A 14,752-nucleotide genomic window follows, 5' to 3' on the forward strand; every position below is an offset into this window, starting at 1 on the left:
ACGCACCGATATAAATAATGTAATTTAATTATTTTATTTCAAACTCATTAAAATATTTAATAAGATTTCAAGTTAAAAATGAAAACGGGTATGATTCACATGAAAAAAATCAAAGAATTCCCTCAAAAATAATAACGACTCTAAAATGGAAATGACCAACCTTTCTGTAAAAAGCAAGAAGGCTCTTCTTCAAACGCGACCAAAATAAAATCCTTCCGTTAGACTGACCACTTCAATCACCGTTGGTTCATCCAAGGATGATGGTTCCTTCCGAAGAGCAAGACACAAGAAAACACTTCCTGATTTTTGCGCGAATCACAAACTGAATGAACTCCGAGAGTCAGGTAGCCCGAGTTCATCCAGCGATCCCTTTCATAAACCGCTCGTTTTGGGACGGACCTTACATAGCGCATGCGCACTGCCAAGTGCATAAATATTGCCAGATAAGGTACCATTGCGCCAAATGATTTTAGAATTCATTGGAACAATGGAATATTTTGTTTTTCTTTTTTTTTTATTGCTATTAACTCATTCTTTTTGTTTCCTTATTGTATGTATCCCAATTTTTTGTCCACTTTATTTTTTCGTTGTCGTGGTTCAATAGTTTAAAAGAAATTATATACTTTCGCTTATCTATATATGCAAGCTTCTGATATTAAAATTTGTTTAATAATTTTAAATTAACTTGCTGATTGTTTTCTATGGAAGCGAAAGATTTTTTTTCAATTGAATTTTACGAACAAAATTATATTACATTATATTATATACAAAGACAAAGGAAGAAAATAATTTATTGGCAAATATACTTTTTAGAGATATTATTTATAAACGTATACCTTTTAATATTTTAGCCTACCAGAATATTGGAAAAGATTTAATATTTCGTAACTATGAATTACAGTAAATAGTAGCTTAATTTCAAAATCTTGTTGCTGAAAATAATAAGAAATATTCATACAAGTAATTGTTAATAATTTTATAATCTAGTTTTTAAGAAATGTATCAAATGGCAAGTTTTGGTCATTAGCACATCTTTCAGGAATTTCAATTAATTGAAAATTTAAAAAAGGTAATTTAATAAAAATTTTGAAATAAATTTTAAAAAAAATAGAAATTTGTCTAAATTTCCTTAATTTTCATTTTCTCCATTTTTGTGCAGTGCTTTTAATTATTGATATTATAATCCTCTTTAAATACTTGCCCTCGTATATCGTTATTATCTATTTATAGAACAAATGTACCATTATATATCTGTTAAATGTAATTGTTAGATAACAAATTATATATTTTTTTAAAATTATAGTTAGGAAAATTAAGCTTTAATACTTTTACTAGAGAATCAAGCTTTAAAGTAGAAAATTCAACTTTAATACTATGACTAGATATCCCAATGTTCGCTGTGCGATCTCAAATTGTCTTGAAAACACTTATACAAATACAGTATATGGGCGAACTGGAATCAGACGGCATCTGTATAATAATATATTGAGAGAATTGGATAACTTACGGAAAAAATTTTAGTTTTTAGACAGTAAAAGTAAATTTACTTGTTATATATTAATTTAATAACTTAATATTCTTTCAATTTTTTTATACTTATATACTGTATTAAAATACCACTCTTGTCAGTCAAAATTAATTATTTCCCTATTTCTGCTTGGGAAGATCATATTTGCAAAGACTTTTTCTTTCTTTCTTAAAGACATCTGAATAACTGAACTTCGAATAATTTACGTTTTGCTGTATTCTAAACTGTAAAGAAACACAGATAAATTACGCTTTCACTACGCCAATTCCCCTCGAATGCACTTTTATATGCAGTTTTATCGATTCAACATTAAAAATTCGACATGGTTTAAAAGTTCACTCATTGCATTAAACATTTTTTTTTTTTTAATTTATAGCTATGATGAGGGAGCTAGAAAATCTAACGATACTAAAAGATTATACAAATTGATTAAGATTGATCCAAGGAAAAAAAAAAAAACCTTCTAGCTATTTTAATACTATTAGACTTGCCGCCTATGGCGATTCACTTGTTCCTAGGGATTTCGATTTTCTTAATTGTTAATTAATAATGTTTCTTAATTAATGTCCGCCGGCATCCTGGCATAAGGGTAGCGCGTCTTCTCCATGGCCTGGGTGTCCTGGGTTCGAGTCCTGGTTCGGACATGGTTGTTCTTCATCTGTTCTATCTGTGAGATGTGTGAATGTGCCTCCCTGTAAAAAGGGGTTTTGCAAGCGAATGTGATGCGTGAGTACTAAGACGTACTCTTGGCCCTAGTTGGCGCTACTAAAACAAGAGACGCTCCCTTGGCTTAAAATCGCTGACTTTGTCAGCGAGCTTGTCCATGGCAAAACAACAGCAACAATTAAGTGCAATACATTTATATAAATTTACTTGTTATTCGATGACTATGAAAAATATGAATTTAATGGAAACTTTTCACAACAAATGACTGCGCAAGTAGATTGAAAAATGTATGTATTACAAAATAAAAATAAGGGAAGAATCTATGACGGAGTAAAACCTAAAGAAAGCACTTTTTTTAAAAATTTTAATTTTAACATTAGCAAAAATATGAGATTGAATGATCTGATGAAATAATGAAATTAGATTAAATTTCATCATAAAAATAAATCATTGATTCAGAATCAGTATCAAATTAAATTAATTTTTTAAAAAATTATTAAATTATATTACAAAATTATATGTAAATAAAACTGATATTATTGAAAAATTTTTTTTTTTTTTTTAGTTTTCAGATAATTTAAACAATTTGTGAGAGTTTCGGTTGATAGAGTTAAAAAAATTTAGCCTAGCTTTTAATTTATTTTTTAATTAACTTCTGGACTTTTGCAAAATTTGACAATGACTTCCCCTTGTCTTGAAAAGCACGTGTGCTACAAACATAATCAAAATAGAACAAAACTCGCAAATTTGTATTAAAAAAGCTATACATAAAATTCAACTTTATCTAATATAAAGATGTACACAACATTACGCTTGTGCCGATAATTTATTTTAGAGTTAAAATAAAACGTCGATAATTATTACAAATATTGTTGAAAACACACCGCTTTCAAACTTTAAAATTCACTGAATAGTTAATTTCACCCATACTTATTCATATTTATTTTCATCTTATTATATGAACTCAATTAAAGAAGTCTTGATGAGATCCGATTTTGTGATACAAAAAATTAGTGTTCAAAATCTTTATTCCATGCCGAACAAAATGTACATTAAATCTTATTAAACGAAACATGTTAGAATGTAGCTTCCCTTTTTAGAAGTTGAAAGGATGAGAATTAAATTTCTATTCACCCAAGATATTAAAATTCTGAAATACAAGAAGCTGCGCCAAAAATTGAACACCACAAGAAAAGATGACAATCATTTAAGGGAAACTAAACTTTGAAATAAGCAAAAATGGACGAAAACGTGCAATTTTACTTTTATCGTTTCATCACCAAAATACATGTTTATATTCAACTAAAATAGTGTTATAAAATGTATTGTTTAAGAAAATAAATATTTGGAAGGTTAAGAGAAAAAATACATCTTAATGACTTTTCTCAAAATAATATTGTAATTAGATTTAAATATCTTTGAAATGTTCCATTTGTCTTAATTTTTGAAGAAATTAAGCGAAATTGATAATAAAGATTTCTGTCAAACATTAAAAGTGAATGGGGTATGCATTTTATGCCTTGAGTTTTTTTTAGCTAGTTTAAAGTTAGTTTTAGTTCAGAAAAACATAAAATTCTTATGAAAATTCAGTAAGTGTGCATAAAAATATTTCTAAAAATTAATTGGAATTAAAAAATTATGCGCAGTTTTGTTCCAAATAAATTTACAATGGGTAATAAAAAAATAATAGAAAAAAAAATAGAAAAAAAAGTCACCTGGAATATTTCGAAATTTTAAAAAATTATATCTTTTAAATTAATATATATATATATTTGGTTTTAAAGGGTCTTTTTAAGAAATTTGACGTATTTATACTTTAATACATATGTATAAAAAATTTCATAACCCTGACTGAATAATTCCCAAAAATGTCTATTAGAGTCCATCGTCCCCTTAAATAAAAATGACTGCGAAGATTTATTTTAATAATTAACACATAATAACATATTAATAATTATTTTAGCATTATATTAATTTATTAATTTAATAATAATAAATACGTAAGTACAAAGTGTTAATAAAAATAAAAATTAAAATAATATAAATAATAATAATATAATATAATATAAATAGTTAAAATAAAATAATTCTATAATAAATTTTTTAATAACTTTCAAAATAAGAATTTTATTAAAATAAGAAAGTTGATGAATAAATTGTTTTGTTGTTACATGATACTACTGTTCAAATTGTTGCCTTAACAATAAACCTACGACAGAATTTCCGTCAGCTGTCCCACTCTTCCGTCTCTGCCCCACTATAACTTCTGCTTCACTTGTTCGATTAAGGCCTTTTGGAGCATACAGTGTTCTTTCTAGTTTGCCGACTTCATGTAGACACGATTTTGAAACCATGCGGCGTGAGATTTTTAGCACTTTCCTCCCGTCTTACAAGATCACTCAAAATAGAAAGCCTAGCTCTCTCTACGTGAAAGAAGGCACGCACACTTTAATGATCTGACAGAATTTTAAGGGTTTTTTTTCAGCTGTAAGAAGTCAAATAAAAGCTGCAACAACGCAAATGTGAATGGCAACCTGAACAATGTTTAATATTTTCGCTTCCAACTCTTCAGTATATTTGTCTTAATACAGCAAAGCATTTTTCCCCCCTCAGATTGCCTTATTAAAGCTACTTCAGAAGTAACTTTTCGGAGATCAAACACTTAATAGAAGTTCACATTGCTAACTAACATTTGAAATGCAGATCTTTAATTCAGGTATCTCTTTGGAGGTAAGATCCTTAATCGGAAATTAAGGATCTTACCTCCAAAGTTTCTTCGTTTTAAAGCTTTTTCCGTTTCTTTATTACCCTAAAGCATCCATAATAAATAGCTAGAGCTGCAAAATTTTCATAATCGAGGAACGAATCCAAATATAAAAAATCATAATCTGTTGATATTTCATAAAATTATAGATAATTTTATAGCCGTCATTTTTGTTTAAATGAATTGTTCTTAATCATTTGAATTAAGAATCTATCTAGACGTTTACGAACATCCTAATTTCAAAATTCATTATTATTTCAATCCATATACGAACATAAATGGTTTACGGTACATAAAGATAACAAAACCATTCTCACTTAATTTTTAAACTAACATTTTGATATGATGATCTTAAAAAAATGAAATATATCGTAGATGGTATAAAACTGTTTGTCTTCTAAAGAATAAAGAATTTTTATTCTTTTAGAATTACGAAAAAGAATTTTTATTTGATATTTGATTTATGTTTCCAAAGTTAATATTTTTTTTGAAACTTCGTTTTTTCTTTTAAGATATTATTTTATGATTCTATTAAGGTATTATTTTTTAAAGTAAAAATAGTTTGATCATTTTCCCCCTTTGCCTTTAAATCCCTTTTCCACTAAGTTTTATTTTACTGTAATAAAAAAAGCAAAGAATAAAAGGCACATTCTCATTTCTTAAAAAGAGAGCTCATTTATTTCAATCTAAAATAATTTAAATACAATAGAAAATTAAAAAAAAAAAATCGAAAGTGAAATACAAAGAATCAACCATCTCCAAGCACCATGTAGTATAGACTAGAATAAAGATTTGTAAAAAGATTCTTTAATTCTAAAAGAATAACAGTATATACTGTTCGTTTCAGTATCCTTAGAAGACCACTTTTCGACCATTCTATCCCACTAAGGGGTAACACGCGGAAGGATAAGCACATTTCCAAAAATAACTTTATTGTTAAATTTTAAATTTGAAAAATTTACTTTATTGTTAAAAGATCTCCTCCTTTCCTCTTTCCTCTCACCCCTATTTTTCTGAATTAAACCCATCCTAACGCATGCGCAAAAGTGCGGAGGGTTTTAGAATCCGTTGGCAAACAATAGGTGTTACAGCTACTAGTGGTCTTATTTCTGCACAGCCAGATTTAGGAGATATCTTATCATCCAGGCAAGAACTATTATTGTTTTAAGAAAATTTACCACATTTTATTAACGAGCATTCAAAGACCAAGCAAGAAATATAATCCATTATATTTCTTGTGTTCTATAACCAAGCATAAAAAGTGTACATTTACTAGATCAAAATAAGAATGATAAGTAAAGAGAAAGTAAAGGCATAATTCCTTAGGCATTCCTTAATGACGGGTTTACACTCGGCCAGTTGCGTAAAAAGGATGAAAAATGCTATTCGGTCGATGGCAAATAATTGTCCCGACGGGACAACTACAAGCTGCTACATTGTTTTTTTTTTTTTTTTTTTTCTTACTGCGCATGCGTTTGTAGAATTTGGCGGTTTTTTTGGCGTGAAAAAATTGACCACTTATCGTAGATTGATTCCGATATTTTTTGCTCTTTCTGATGTGCTCTTCTATTTGCTCTTTCTATTTACATTTTATTTGCCATTTTTTTTTCTATAGTTTTCCAAATTTAAGTATGTTGATCTTTTTATTTTACCAAGTTTCTTTGCATAAATATCCATCAATTTAAACGATATGCGGTGAAAAAGAAAAATTCGGGGACGCCAAAACGGCTATTTATAGCCAAGCATAGAATGCTTGAATCTAACTTATGAAGTTGTGGCAAACATAAATCAGTCTCTTTCTACGCATGCGCTGTCTACTTGCCGTCTTATAACTGGTCAAGTGTAAATCTGGCATAATAGTACTAAAAGTTTTGGAGTGATTCAACTTGAAACGTAAATAAAGCATTTTTTTTTTTTAAATAAAACAGAAGGCACTTTTTTTTTTTTTGACAAAAGCTGAAATTAAGATACAAACCACTAAAGACATAAGAGGAATTGGCCGTATTACCTTCATATATCTCAATTAACCTTTTGACTACAGAATGATTTAAATCTTTTTCTCTTTACTTTGCCCACAAGTAAAGAAAATAGGTTTTGAAGTAGATAGATTCATTTCAATTGTTTTTTCTTATTGTTTTTATATCAGATACTGGGACATGATGGTCCAATAAACCTTTAAAAAACTTTAATTTTTTTTTATTTATTTTAACTTTAATATTTGTCCTAAAATTCGAAATCAAGATTTTGTAATATTTAACATTTGTAACATTGTAACATTTAAGTTACAAAATTATATGCCAATTTCTTTTATTGAAGTATAATTTTCTTTTTTTAAATTATTAATTTTATTTTTTAAATTGCGTTTTCGAATTATCGTTTTTACTTGCTAGAGGAAGTAGAGACAGACAAGCGATCAATTCTTCGGCAGATATCGTTCAAAATAACCCTATGAACTAAAATTGCGAATTAGATTTTATTTATCGAAACTATTTCGCTTTGAGTTATGGATTTCACGTTATGTGAAAATACAGACCAAAAAAATAGTCATTGCCTCGCCTCAAAGAATTTGGTCCAAAATTTTATATCAATCTACATTTTAATTGATAAATCTGTGAACCAAATTTGATTCATTTATTTTTTTACGTTATCTACTTATGGTGTTCACCTGTATTCGAATTGACAAATTTACTTTCTGTGAATGGATTTCGTTCAAAATTTGATATAAATCTACATATTTGGTGTAAAGACTTCATACTTTATTTCATCCGTCTAGTTCAAAGTGATTTTTAGTTACAAATAGTTAATAGATTATAATTTCAAAAATGTGTTTTTAATAAGAGAAGTTTGAAACATGGAGATATGAAAGAGACTCATTCTTATTTTCAGGCGATTTCAGAATTTTCTCTTTGTATATTTCGCCTACGAGAGTTTAACCGGCGGTTTTAGCGGTTAGTTTTTAGTTTTAGCGATTAATCACTGTATGCGGTTAATACACAAATATAAGAAAATCGAACATATATGTCTGACGCATTGTCCCCAAAACAAGATCGATTAAAATAAAAATTTGATAAATTACGAATGTAGTCACAAGATCACATGTCATATTTCATTTATTTAAGTTATTTGTTTTTAAGTCATTCCATTTACTTGCATGCAAAAGTACAGACCAACAAGCGGTCAACCTTTAAACAGGTTTGATCCCAAATTTTATATGGATTATCTACATCTTAAATGTTCAAACTGTGCATTAAATTTTATCCCCTAATACTTTAAATTATTTTGTTATCTTCAAATGCACTCGGACAGTCAGACAGATTTCCTCTAAACGGATTTCGTTCAAAATTTGAAAAAAAATCCTCTAAAATTGACTGTGAAAACTCCATACTAAATTTCATCCTTCGGACTCAAAAAGTTTTTGAGTTATTATCTTCCCAGAAAGACAGACATAATTCCAAAAAAGTGTTTTTTCGATTCAAGGAGGTCTAAAATGTGGATATTTGTCAAAATCTCGAGTTTGATTTTTTTGGATGGTAACAGTATTTTGTATAAATCGTATACGATAAAATAGAAAGACTAATAAAAAAGCATGAGGTCTGGGAACTGTTGCCATAGCCCATCAAAGAATGGTCGGAAAGTCAGTTGCAAAATTCGACCTTCCATCCATTCCACACAAAAATGAAACAAGACAAGTTCAATAAAAGAAACCAAACTCTGTACTTACATCTACTTGAAGGATCAAACTTTCGGCAATCGTTTAAACGTATCCCATTTAGCTAATCAGAACACAAGACAATAGCCATCAGCCCTAAAATTAGGGCTATAAATCCATTATAATTGTATACGCATGACCACAGCATGACAAGCAAACAGTCTGCCTTCGCAAGCTTTTCCAAATAAAGCAAAAAGAGAAATTCCCTGGACAAAAAAACTCCATCGCATTCAACCTCTACTAAATCACTGATCCAATTTCAACCAATGGTGTGAAGAGCGATTACTTTGGTATATATCCCGATTAGGAAAGAAATGAAATTTATATATTCAAGAGACCAGATCGTGTCTCAAAACGAAATCGTGCAGAACCTAATTGTCCATCGGTCTATGCTAATTTTAAACCATGATACACGCTCCTTGCACCGAGAAGAAAAAATTTTAACTGCAAGATGAGTTTGGACGAAAACTTTTTATTTTTTAATGGATATTCCTGTGATGATCTTCCTTCAACCAGTGACACTACTTACGGACAGTATTGCTTTAAGTTAGGTTAGGTTAGATTGGATTCAAGTTTCTCGTAAATAAATATAAGGCATCTAATTTGAAGATGAAGTATATTTTATGGTCCCGTTTGTTTTCTGCGTGTAAGATTTGGAAAATCGACTGAATGAATATTTGGAAGATCGAGCTTCGCTAGCCAATTTTTTTCCTTTTTTTTTTTTTTTTTTTTTCCCCTTGTTCCTCCCCCCCCCCCCCCCACTTTTTTTCTTTCTTTCTTTTTTGCAAAATTGTGTTTTTTTTTTGGAGAAAATATTTAGATACCAATATGAATATTTTTCAATCTTACCTACATATGAAATAGTCACTTAAATAAAAAAATAAATGAAAATGAATGCGCTTAGTTTAACATGTTATTCGAAACAATCTGCTCTATTGCAGCATTCCTTTTGCAGTTTATCTGTCATTACTTATATTTTTGTATTTACACTCGGTTTTACCATGGTGAAATCAGGTCCGAGATGGCGCTATGTAATATTGTCAGCATGAAAACAGATGCCGGTGTCCTTGGGTAGCGCATCTTTCCCATGATCTGGGCGTCCCGGGTTCGAATCCCGGTTCGGGCATGGTTGTTCTTCATCTGTGTTCTATCTGTGAGGCGTGTGAATGTGCCTCCCTGTAAAAAGGGATTGTGCAAGCGAATGTGTGTGTGTGTCATCTTCATATGAGCTAGAAGTCAGATTTCTGCCCTCGGGTGGTCAGGGGTCTTTACCCTCAGAAGCTACTGCACCCCCTTTCCGTGGTAACGCGGACACGACATCATCATCATCATGAGAGCAGATAAAAAAGCTATAAAGAAATGCTTTTTTTGTGTGTAAAATCGCGTTTTTTTCAGGAAATACTCCTATATAGATAAACTTATAAAGCAAAATCTTATATAAATATAAAATGTGATCCAAATCGTTAGAGCCATTTCCGAGATACACGAAATAAAGTTATATATATATATATATATAAATATATAAACACAAGAATTTCTCATTTAAAGTTTCGAGAAGTCAAAGTTTTCAGAGACAAATTGTGACTGAAAGATATCTGAAAAAAAAATCATGTCGTATATATTAATTCTAACATCAAGCTTAATCCTGTATTATATATCAGTTCTAACTCAAGCTTAAACCTATATTAGCATACATTGATTCTAACATCACATATTAATTCTAGCATATTACATCATATATTAAATTTAAAATCAAGCTTAATATTTATCCATTAATGTGTATGTCTGCATATTGGAGCTCTAAGGTCAGACCGTTATAGCTACCAAATTTGACACACTTATACTTTGGAAGGTGGAAAAGCACACTATGGTGTGGCCTTTTTTTAACTTTTAATTAGAATTTTAATTAAAAATGAAATTGAGTTTTAGGACTTTTCCCGATAAGTTCCCAATATATTGTTGCGCAAAAATTATTTTTGCACCGTTTAAAATCGAAACAGTTATTTTCATAATGATACTATTTTAATAAAAATGCAAATTTTCCTGAAATTTTTCCAATTTTTTTTCAAAAATATTTCTTACCGGACTTCCAACAATAGATTGCATTTTCATCTGAAATTCTAATAATTTTCATCGTTTCATCAAATATTTAGTCGCGTGATTTTCTTCTTTGAAAACTGAAGAAGATTTCTACTTAATATATTGGAAATTTGCTAGATAAATAAAAATGTTCAGTTATAATATCCAGAATTTAGAAGAGACATGAAGTTATTTCTAAGAGATTTAACCGAACTTAAATAAAGCCAATATCTGCCGCCAAACTGTTATTCGCCAAGTGCGGTTAATCTGAAATGATATACAATGAAATCAAAGTGTTCAGAAGCAGTTTGCGACCAAGCGATTTCTGAGAAAAATTAGCATAATTTAAACAAAATCTAACATCAAAGTAAATAAAAAATAGAAATGATAGAACCATAATATTAATGGTGCTTTAAAAGGTTTTTATCAACAATTTGGACTTCAAATTAAAACCATAAGAGCATGAGGTGCTAAAATGCATGTTTTAAATGTGTAATATATTTAAATTTTTAATTAAATGTTTAGGAATTTTCTTTATTATGCTATTCGCTTTTTATGGTATTTAACTTCTTTGTAACGTAATTTTCAGTATTTCAGTTTTTTCATATTTTTGCTTTAAAGTCCATATTTTTGATCAAAAAATAAAAGAATCTTTTGTTAATAAGTTTATTAATAGGAGTATATTTAAAAAGATTATTTTTACCTACTGCATTTTTATTTTTCAGGTATTTCAAATATAGGGATGAGAAGCTTCTAGTATAGTGCTTGATTTTCATTTCCATAACGGAAAAAATAATGATGTGAGGTCGAGTAACCTCTACTACCACCGATGACTGGACCTATCACCTACGGAAAGAATTGAGAATTGTATATAAATCGGATTGGGAGGGGGATCATTAGAATTCAACTATAATTCCAGCTTGATTTCTGGCATAGCGTTCAGATAATGCAATTAAATTCGTAACTTCCGGTAGGACGGGTATGATTGAAACATAGTTATACTAAGAAGTACGAACCAGGCTATTGTATTATTATGCTTGAAAAGGGGTGAGGGGACATGCTCACTCTTCATATTATTTACTATATGCCTATTGAGTTATCTCAGCTCATAACTTAAATACGAGCCTTCACTCTTTCTCTATGGAACATCCCAAGAGGCAGATTCATATAAGGAGAAATGAATGGAACATTATTATACCAGAAAGTCGAGGAGAGAATGCTCTCGCTGATTCTTCAATAAAGCTGTGGATAGCAGCGACTTTGAATATTTCTAAAAACCAAAATATACTGGACATATTACTGCCGGCATCCTGGCTTAGGGGTGGTTGTTCTTCCCCTGTGTTTTATCTGTGACGTGTGTGAAAGAGCTCCCCCCCCCACCCTGTAAAGAGGGATTGTGCAGAGCGAAGGTGTGTGTCATCTTCCCGTGGATGAGAGAATGAAATGCATGAATAAAGTCCATCCTGTAAAAAGGGTTGTGACGCATGAGAAGCTAAGATGTACTCTTGACTCTTGATGGCGCTACTGAAAAACAAGAGACTCTCTCGGCTTAAAATCGCTGACTTCATCAGCAGGCTTATCTATGACAAGTGCCATAAGAAACAACAACAAACATATTACTAGACATATCAAGTCTTTTAATCCTTTTTGCAAGTCAGTTCTACCAAAGCTCAAGCAAAATCGTAATAACTTTAAATTACATAAGAGATTTATGGACAACTTATATTTTCTTATTATGAATAAATCAAAGATATATTTTTTAACATCTTACAAACTTGATAAATTCATCTCAGAAACTGAATGAAAAGAAAAGTGTCACCATCTGTTGGAGAGTACTTTCTGTCTAGCTACCACATTTAAGATAATGCAACATTAGTACATTCTATAATGTTTTTTTTTGTGTCCAAATGATTTCTAACAATGATTTAAATAAATGTTTCCTACCAGCTTTTCGTATTAAAAATAAGTCACGGTAATTACAAGCTATAAGGAAAGTAGCAAAAAGAAATTAAATGACCGCGATTCTTTTCCTTCACTGTATCCTATTAGCATAGAACTAGATTTGTTTTTGTTAATAAGAGTGCTATACTAATCATTACCACTTCAGAGGTTATCCTTTGTTTTATCGAGTTAAAGAGATGATTAGAAAGCGACATCATTTAAATATAATTAGAATCAGTTAAAAGTCATGACGAAACTCTTTTTTTTAAATAGAAAAAGAGGAAACATTTTTCTTTAAGACGTCTTGTCGCCATTTTAGCATTTATAAATAAGGTAGAAAATAGATTTTTTCCCTTCTTTAATACAATAAATACATGTTTCATCCTCTTTTTTTTTCAATTTTATTTTCTTTCTCTTTATAATCCTACTAATAATAACTGAGAATGTGTATAGATGGCGTTTTAAAAGACAGACTGGCCTACAGTTGCGTATTTTGGAGGTAGGGTGCATATTTCAGAAAAATTATTTTGAAATTTTAATTGATTAAATATGAAGTTAGATTTTGACATTTTTCCGCCGTAGCACAAGAAAATATTATTGCAAAAAACTGATTTTTACACAATTTTTTTAATGATTTTGTTCTAATGTCATTTTACTTGCTGTGTAATATTTTTTTTTCATGAATTTTGATAATCTTTTAAGGACATTTTACATTCTCGCATAAGCAGTATAAAGAAAGTATACTCATCGTCAAAACACTCGAACTCAAAATTTTGACGAATCTCTACGTTTTAGATTACCCCTCATTTGAAAAACACATCTATCTGCCTGTGACAAAGATAACTCAAAAAGCACTGATCTAGACGGATGAAATTTGGTATAAGGTCTTTAGGCCAAATTTATAGATTTCTATGAAATATTGAGCAAAATCCGTTCTGTCTAGCTATTTGAATATAATTTAGCGCGATAACAACAAAACGAAGAGAGATAGATAAAATTCTATACACAGAATTTATACCTAGACATCTTTTCAATTTTGAGTCAAATCAAACAAAGGATTGATCATCTGTCGGTCTGTACTTTCAGAAACAGGTAAACAAGATAATTCAAAGACAAATATATCAAATTTGGTATCAGATTTTGTGTCTACAATTGTAGTTCTATACGAAATTTTTTTTCAGTCTGTTTGGGAATATACGTCTAAAACACAAATTCGATTTCCGAATACTATGAACCGCACGCCAAGGATTAATCGCCAAATAACTCACCAAACACTCACTACACAACATATTCAGTAAAAATGTTATATTCTCGCCAAAGATTAATATTTCATAATTACTGTACGCCAATGGCAAGCAAGGCGTTCTTTGGGATAATGCCTTTACTAGAGAATATGCGAGAAATCTTTGGGGAGACACTCCAGCTGATTTCATCAAACATTTAAACGTGTTGTGTTTTTCATTGTTAAAACTAAATAAGAAATAGTCTGTTAAACTATCTGCGCAGTTTGCATGAAGAGTTCTAAAAGTGAAACTTTACGGAACAATGTACTATTTGAATCAGATTACAAAGGCATTTAATTTTTTATAGCATTATGATATAATTAGATTCAGAACTAACAGCTTCAAATTAACAGAACTTCAGTTATCTTAATTTGAAGTTTGAAAATGCTTTTATGAGGGAATTATGAGCTTGATGTCATGTATAAGAAATTGCATTAAAACTAAACAAAACCTATATGATTGTCAGAAGCTGTTATTTTATAATAATATCTAGATTTGAATTTTATTCTAATTGAAAACCAAATGTGCTATGTAATTACAAAATAGTCATCGAGTTTTGGATAATTTTAAAATTATGAATTAAATTCTTCAGTACTAATCAGGGGAAAGAAATTTATGTCAAATCTTTGTTCCTATGCTTTCATTTTCACATGTAAACCATTTTCTTGCCATCAACAAAATGAACTAATTAATTCTGCCAAGAAACATTGCCCGATATTGGTAACTTAGTCATTTTTAGGTTGTTTTGAAAGTCACCAAATCTTTTGGTTTGTTATTCCCTT

At 29.7% G+C, this 14,752-nt stretch overlaps 1 protein-coding gene across 1 annotated transcript in view; it reads right to left on the reverse strand.

The window, feature by feature from the left end:
- The window catches only part of LOC129971821 (acyl-CoA desaturase-like), a 61,279-nt gene extending 60,913 nt beyond the window's left edge, over nt 1–366 (reverse strand). The window contains exon 1 of the mRNA XM_056085797.1: nt 161–366. The gene's annotated coding sequence lies outside the window, so the exon portion shown is untranslated. The remainder of the gene's footprint in view (nt 1–160) is intronic.
- Between the last annotated feature and the right edge of the window lie 14,386 nt (nt 367–14,752).

Source organism: Argiope bruennichi, chromosome 6 (assembly GCF_947563725.1).
Source record: "Argiope bruennichi chromosome 6, qqArgBrue1.1, whole genome shotgun sequence".
NCBI classification, from domain to species: domain Eukaryota; kingdom Metazoa; phylum Arthropoda; class Arachnida; order Araneae; family Araneidae; genus Argiope; species Argiope bruennichi.